Here is a 6,345-nt window from a genome sequence, read left to right as displayed (position 1 = left end):
AGGTAGTACATTTATGACATGTATTACAGCAATGCAATGCATCAGCCGGGAACTTTTAATTCCTCTAAAGTGGACATCCTGTTAATTTATGAACGTTGCATTTGAGATCATTTCCTGTGCCATAACGAATTAATTATAATCATCCAGAACTAGAGAAAGTAAAATGGAAACAGAGAGCACGGAACAACAAAGCAGTAATTACTAAAATATGTCAGTCACGTCTACTATAATACATGTGTCATGTGATTCAATGATATACTGTTCATGTTAGATATTATTCAAATTAGTTAGGGTTACCAGGGACGGTGTTAACGTAAAGTAACAGCATGGAGGTGGTTTGAACTAGCGAGTTCGGCAATACGAATGCTTAATTATTTAAAGTTCCGATAATCTCACTTATGGAATAAGATGCACTTACAGGTGCTGGAACATTCAATACATTTTCAGAGGAGGAGTAAGCATTAATACAGCGAACAAAGAATGAGAGTGATTTTATCCTACAGATAGATTATGGTAGATTAATCCAGAGCCTACAAAATTTACAGGTATAGTATTTCATATAGAGAGATGATTTAGAATGGGTTTGTTTCACTAGTGACAAGGAGGTACGGATGTCGTAATGAGAAGTTTCTGCATATTTAATTATTTTGACTGGACGTAAAGCACAGTTTATTAAGTATTTTAGTTTGAGTCTCCTCTTCCACAAAGGGTCGAGTCCAAGTTTTTTATATCTGCAATTATAATTCAAGGTACGATCAGTTCCAAGAATACGAAGTGTAAATCGTCTCTGCACAAATTCCAACCTTATCATTTATGCAAACACTACTAAGAGTAGACGTGCAGTATTCTGGGAGTGGTCGAACACATACTTTGTGCATCAAAATACGTGACTCCTTGTTATAAAGGTTTCGAGTTATTCAACCCATAAGACGTTGAGACTTGTAGGTATGTTTCAATACCTTTTTTGTAAACTGCAAATCGTAGGAGTACCTAAGTGCTAAGTCTACTTCTGTATATAACTTAGATAACATCTTACCATGTTCGATAAGATCTAAGTTGACCGATGTAATACCGAAGCATGTCTATCCAGATTTAGCTGTGTTAAGCTCTAGCTACTATTTTGAGCACCACAGCGCTACCTTGTTAAGTTCTATGCTGATGCGATTTTGCATACTGTTCAGCTAATGAAGAGAAAATAAATGAACCATTTTAAGGTCATTTACATACAGAAAGGGGTTCACCACACAAAAACATTCACAAACATTATTGATAAAAATCAAAAAGAGTATAGGGCCTAAGACACCACCTTTTATGATACCATTTCTGACAGGGACAGCGTTCGACAAAGAAGAGATGACTTTAATCATTCGGTGTCGTCGGATGAAGAAGGAATCAAACAAAACGAGTAGAGGGTTTCGGACCCCGTAAGATGTGAGTTTACCTATAAGAACTTGGTGGTTAACTATGTCGAAGGCTTTATGAATTCCAAGGTATAGGACTAAGACTAGATATCCTTGTTCATGTTGTGAAAAGACTGAATTAATGAAATCAAATCAGTATGTCATACAAGATCAATTTTTAGGAAGTCCATGTTGAGAATCACTAATGAATTTTTCAACGAGCAAATAGTTGAAGAGTTCGTCACTAACAATTTTTTCCATAATCTTAAAGATAACTGGAGTAATATGTGTAGACCGATAATTGTTCTTGTCAGTCTTATCTCCATATGTAGTTGAATTCATGAGTCGATTTAAGCTAGACCACCATGGAAAACCTGGATTCAGGACCTTGAATAATTTTACTATTCTACCCTTACTTCGTTTATTCAAATATTCTATTTATAGTTTCAATTTTTTGTTCGTATTATAAATAAAACTTTCTTAAGCATTAACATTTTCATTATTTACTTTAGTCTCTGAATAAAAAAATATTTTTCAGTAGCCAACATAGTCGTTTGTAAACTTGACACTAGTGTTTTCATTTTGTAAGAAACACTTGAAGTTGTCTGATATTTCTCACTATCTAATGTATGTCAATTTTAATGTAATGTTCTTTCACGAATCTTCAAGTCGAAGACAAAGAAGGCAACCCGAGAAAAATAGAATAATCATTCCCTGAGACAAGGTTTATAAACTAAGATGTTCCTTTTATCCTATTTGTGACTGGTTAGCTGAATGTGTCTATACTATTACGTGTTGATATTCACAGTGGAACTCATACCCAATACCCTTAACGTCAACTGGTTATTACGTCACCCCCTCCAACTATGAACTCGAGAGATATAAAACATGATCTATAGATATGATGCTGACATCAATTTTAGAATGGTTTAGAAGTAACCCATCAATAAAACTAGTCGAATATATATATATATATATATACATCTTGACAAAGAGATTTGTTTCGGCTTCGTAAATAGAAAGCTGAATCATCATTAGTTATGTTCACACTAACAAAATAAGGTTCATTCTATCTGTCAAACTAAAGATAGCCACCATGTTAGAATGAAAAATATGGATAAATTCTGGATACCGAAGTTAATATTCTCATAATAAACTAGTTAAAAATCTCTCAACATACATTTTTTTCAGATGAGTTTTGTGGGTATTATAGTAATTTCAGTCGTTAAGATCATGAGTCAATTGAAGCTAGACCACCATGGAAAACCTGGAAGCACTGGACGGCCGTTTCGTCATATTGTGGGACTCCTCAGCAATGCACATTCACTATCCTACCTCGTGAGATTCGAACAAAGGAAACGGTTAGCAATACGATCATATACATAAGTTTGGTGTCATATTTCCAGTAATATGAACTTGTGTTCTTGAGATGCAACTAATGTTCATTCACCACATTTGTCAGCAGCAATCATCGTTCCCTACTTTTTTCAATAACATTCTAACTACACAAACTACGCTAAACTTCACGATCAGAAAGGAATATGACTCTACTTATCTCGTCTCCGCAGTCACTATTCTGTTCCTCTAGTTATTCTACTAATAACAATTGACACTAACTTCACAATTTATGATTATTATCAATGATAGTACAGCAACAAATATCACCCGTCAATGAAGTTATCATTTTTCGGCTGGATTATTTTTGTCCCACATAAACTCCATGTATGTGAATGCAAAACCTCAAATCACTAATGGACGCTATTTAATCAACTGCAGCGTATTAGACAATGTACATACTTAACTATTCTTTATTTTTATATTCTGTCGGCACCATAGACCAATTTGTTTTATTCTACTCTACTTATTTTCACGATTTATTTCGTTATCATACACAAAAACGATTTATTACTCTTTTCACCGTATTTTGAATCGCTCATACGAACATGTTATTTTATCATCCAGACAGTCACAACATATATGCATGTTAATTTTTGTACGCTTATTAACTTTTTCATAATCGCATGCTAACATTTCCAGTTTTATCAGAAGGAGTTTTGTAGAGATTTTAGTAATTTCAGTGGTTGAAATCATGAGACAATTGAAGCTAGACCACCATGGAAAACCTGGAAGCACTGGACGGCCGTTTCGTCTTAGTATGAGACAGTGCGCATCCACGATCACGCCCCCTTCGAAATTAGAACCTACGACCTATCAGTCTCGCGCGCGAGCGCTTAACCACTATACCACTGAGCCGGTGGGGGCGGGATCGTGGATACGCACTTCTGAGAAGTCTCATACTAGGACGAAACGGCCGTCCAGTGCTTCCAGGTTTTCCATGGTAATGTAGCTTCAATTTCCAGTTTGTTTTTTTACAGAAATACGCTATCCTTAGTTTGCCAATCCTCACCTTTGCGTCAGCATCTGATCCTCCACGTTCATCGATGATGCTACTCAGATACTTGAATGTTTCCACATTTTTCAGAGCTTCTCCATCAGTTGCGATTGGGTTATTGATTAATATGCTGTCAAAAGTCTGATTGGTTCATATAAATAACGACTATCAATCATTTACTGTTCTCATTTTGAGCGACTCAACTTTAATATTGGTGAATTCAATAATTCATTGGTTACCATTTTATTGATCCATTCAACATTTATTCAGAGCAAAATGTTAGTGGAATAAATTAATTTAATGTGACAAAAATAATTCCTTGTTTTTTTTTCTTTTCTCTTCAAAAATTGATATTATAATGTAACTGATCTTCCACGACAATAGATATTCCAAGACAAATCTAAATTCAATTTGAAATGAGTATTATGTTAAGTCAAAATAATCATTCGTGTATTGACATACCTAAGATTTATTCATTCTTTTCATTAAACTATAGTAATCTGATATGTTTTAATTCATAAGGGATTAGTTAGTAAACTCGTGTTATTCTCAAGTTAAACAAATTTCAAAACTTATTAAATATGAATATCAAACAAAATCTTATATTAACAATAGAAACGCTGTTTAGTGATCAAATTCATGTTACATTCATACTCTATAGAATCAAAAACCTGATGAACAAATATATGTAAATGAACTTGTGTACACTATTTTTTTTTTATCAGTGTTCTTATTTAATAGCTATCAAAATATGTAATAGACTGACTGACCTAGATCCCGTGCTATTTGGCGCTATACAGAAAGTTGTGACAGTAATGTGACTGACTGTGAAACTAGGTGACATAATATTAAATCCGGCAGGAAGCATCAGGTTAACAGGATTGAGGTCTAACTTGCTGATAAATGCCAACTGGCATGAAATTTAGCTCAAGCAGAGATTTCTGTTTACTACCTCCTAGTACCATCCTAAATATCAACAAAATTCAATCTAATTGCAGTTAATTGGGCTAATAGCCGAATCGTAACATAAAGGAAAGAATTCGATCAACATTAAAGAAGGACTTAACATCTGGAGTTCGTAGATGATCTGGCTTTTCTATCGCACACACAACAACAAGTGTAGGAGAAGACGACCAGTGTAGCAGTACCCTCAGGAGCAGTAGATATCAACATACACAAACTGCGTAACAAGGCCTTCCCCTCACATGAAATCCTTAATGTCAAAGGAGAAGAGGAAGACCAATGAACACATTCTGTCGAGAACTGGTCGGCGAACTATCCTCCATTGGGAGTAACAGGCTTAAGTATGTAATATATATGTATATATATGACTGAGTTTCGAATATATAGGTCATTGACATTGCTCAAAATTCTGCTATATGCAATCTAGATTAAGTGAATGCATGATTATATTTACCTTAGGAAATCAAGTTTGTACTATAAGTATAATAGGTTATTTTAAGGTGGAGCTATAAAATGTTGACGAATAGAATAGTTTACACCAAAAGGTATTTTTATTTACCATTAAATTCAGTTAGAGATAATAATGAACACTGACTTAATATTTACATTTATTTATCTTTATTCATTATAATTCTAAAGTGGATTAATAATGTAACTAAATTTTATCAAAAAATTACTTTTTATAACTTACAATACATTTTAAGCAAAGACGGATAGTTGTTAGCAGTGGAATCCAGGATTCACCTTTCGACCTATTTCGCACTCGTCAGCTGGATGTACCTACATCGTAGAGTTGATGTTCATTTCGTTACTTGAACCCAGTATCGATTGAAGCTCGTCACTATCCATCTTTGCTTAAAAAGCTTGTGACTTAAGACTATATCGAGATAATCCACACAGGATGTACATATGCCAACAAGAGACCGATCAATTGCAGTCCTAAATAATAATGGGAAGTAAACAACACTAAGAAAATTTAAAATACATTTCGTTTTTTCTAGTGAATTTTGAACTTTAACATTGGAAATACTGTGTTACAAGAACAATTCTTTTCTTTTCTTTTAATTGTTATAGGACATTGAAATGTTTTCTTTTAGACAAAGAAGCATTACAAAGGTTACTATAGTATGCCAAGGTACTCTGTAGAACTAGCGAAGAAACATAAGAATAATGATAAATTTCACTCAGATATGTACATATCTAGGTGTAGATTTCTCGATCTTTTAAATAAAGTCATAATTGGTGAATTGAATGTGCATTTATTTATTTATTTATTTAAACACATAAATATTGGCACAGGAGGGCACCAAATATATATGCGCCACACAAAACAATGAGAATTTGCAGAGAAGGAAAAAAAAGGTAAGGAGCGTAAAAAAAAACGATAACGAATAGATTAGTGTAAGGTAGTGTAATAATAATAATGGGGGAAACAGAAACGTACACTCAGAAGAGATCTTTCAGTTAAGGAAGAAGCAACCACTTTTTATAAAGTAAGTAAAAGGTTACAGCAGGATCGCCACTGGCTTCTATTCTGAGCCATATCTGATAACGTCTCTACTCGAGAACGTTTAGATAGAACCGAATTTC

The sequence above is a fragment of the Schistosoma haematobium genome, chromosome 1 (assembly GCF_000699445.3).
Source record: "Schistosoma haematobium chromosome 1, whole genome shotgun sequence".
NCBI lineage: Eukaryota > Metazoa > Platyhelminthes > Trematoda > Strigeidida > Schistosomatidae > Schistosoma > Schistosoma haematobium.
Note: the sequence above shows the minus strand (reverse complement) of the source record.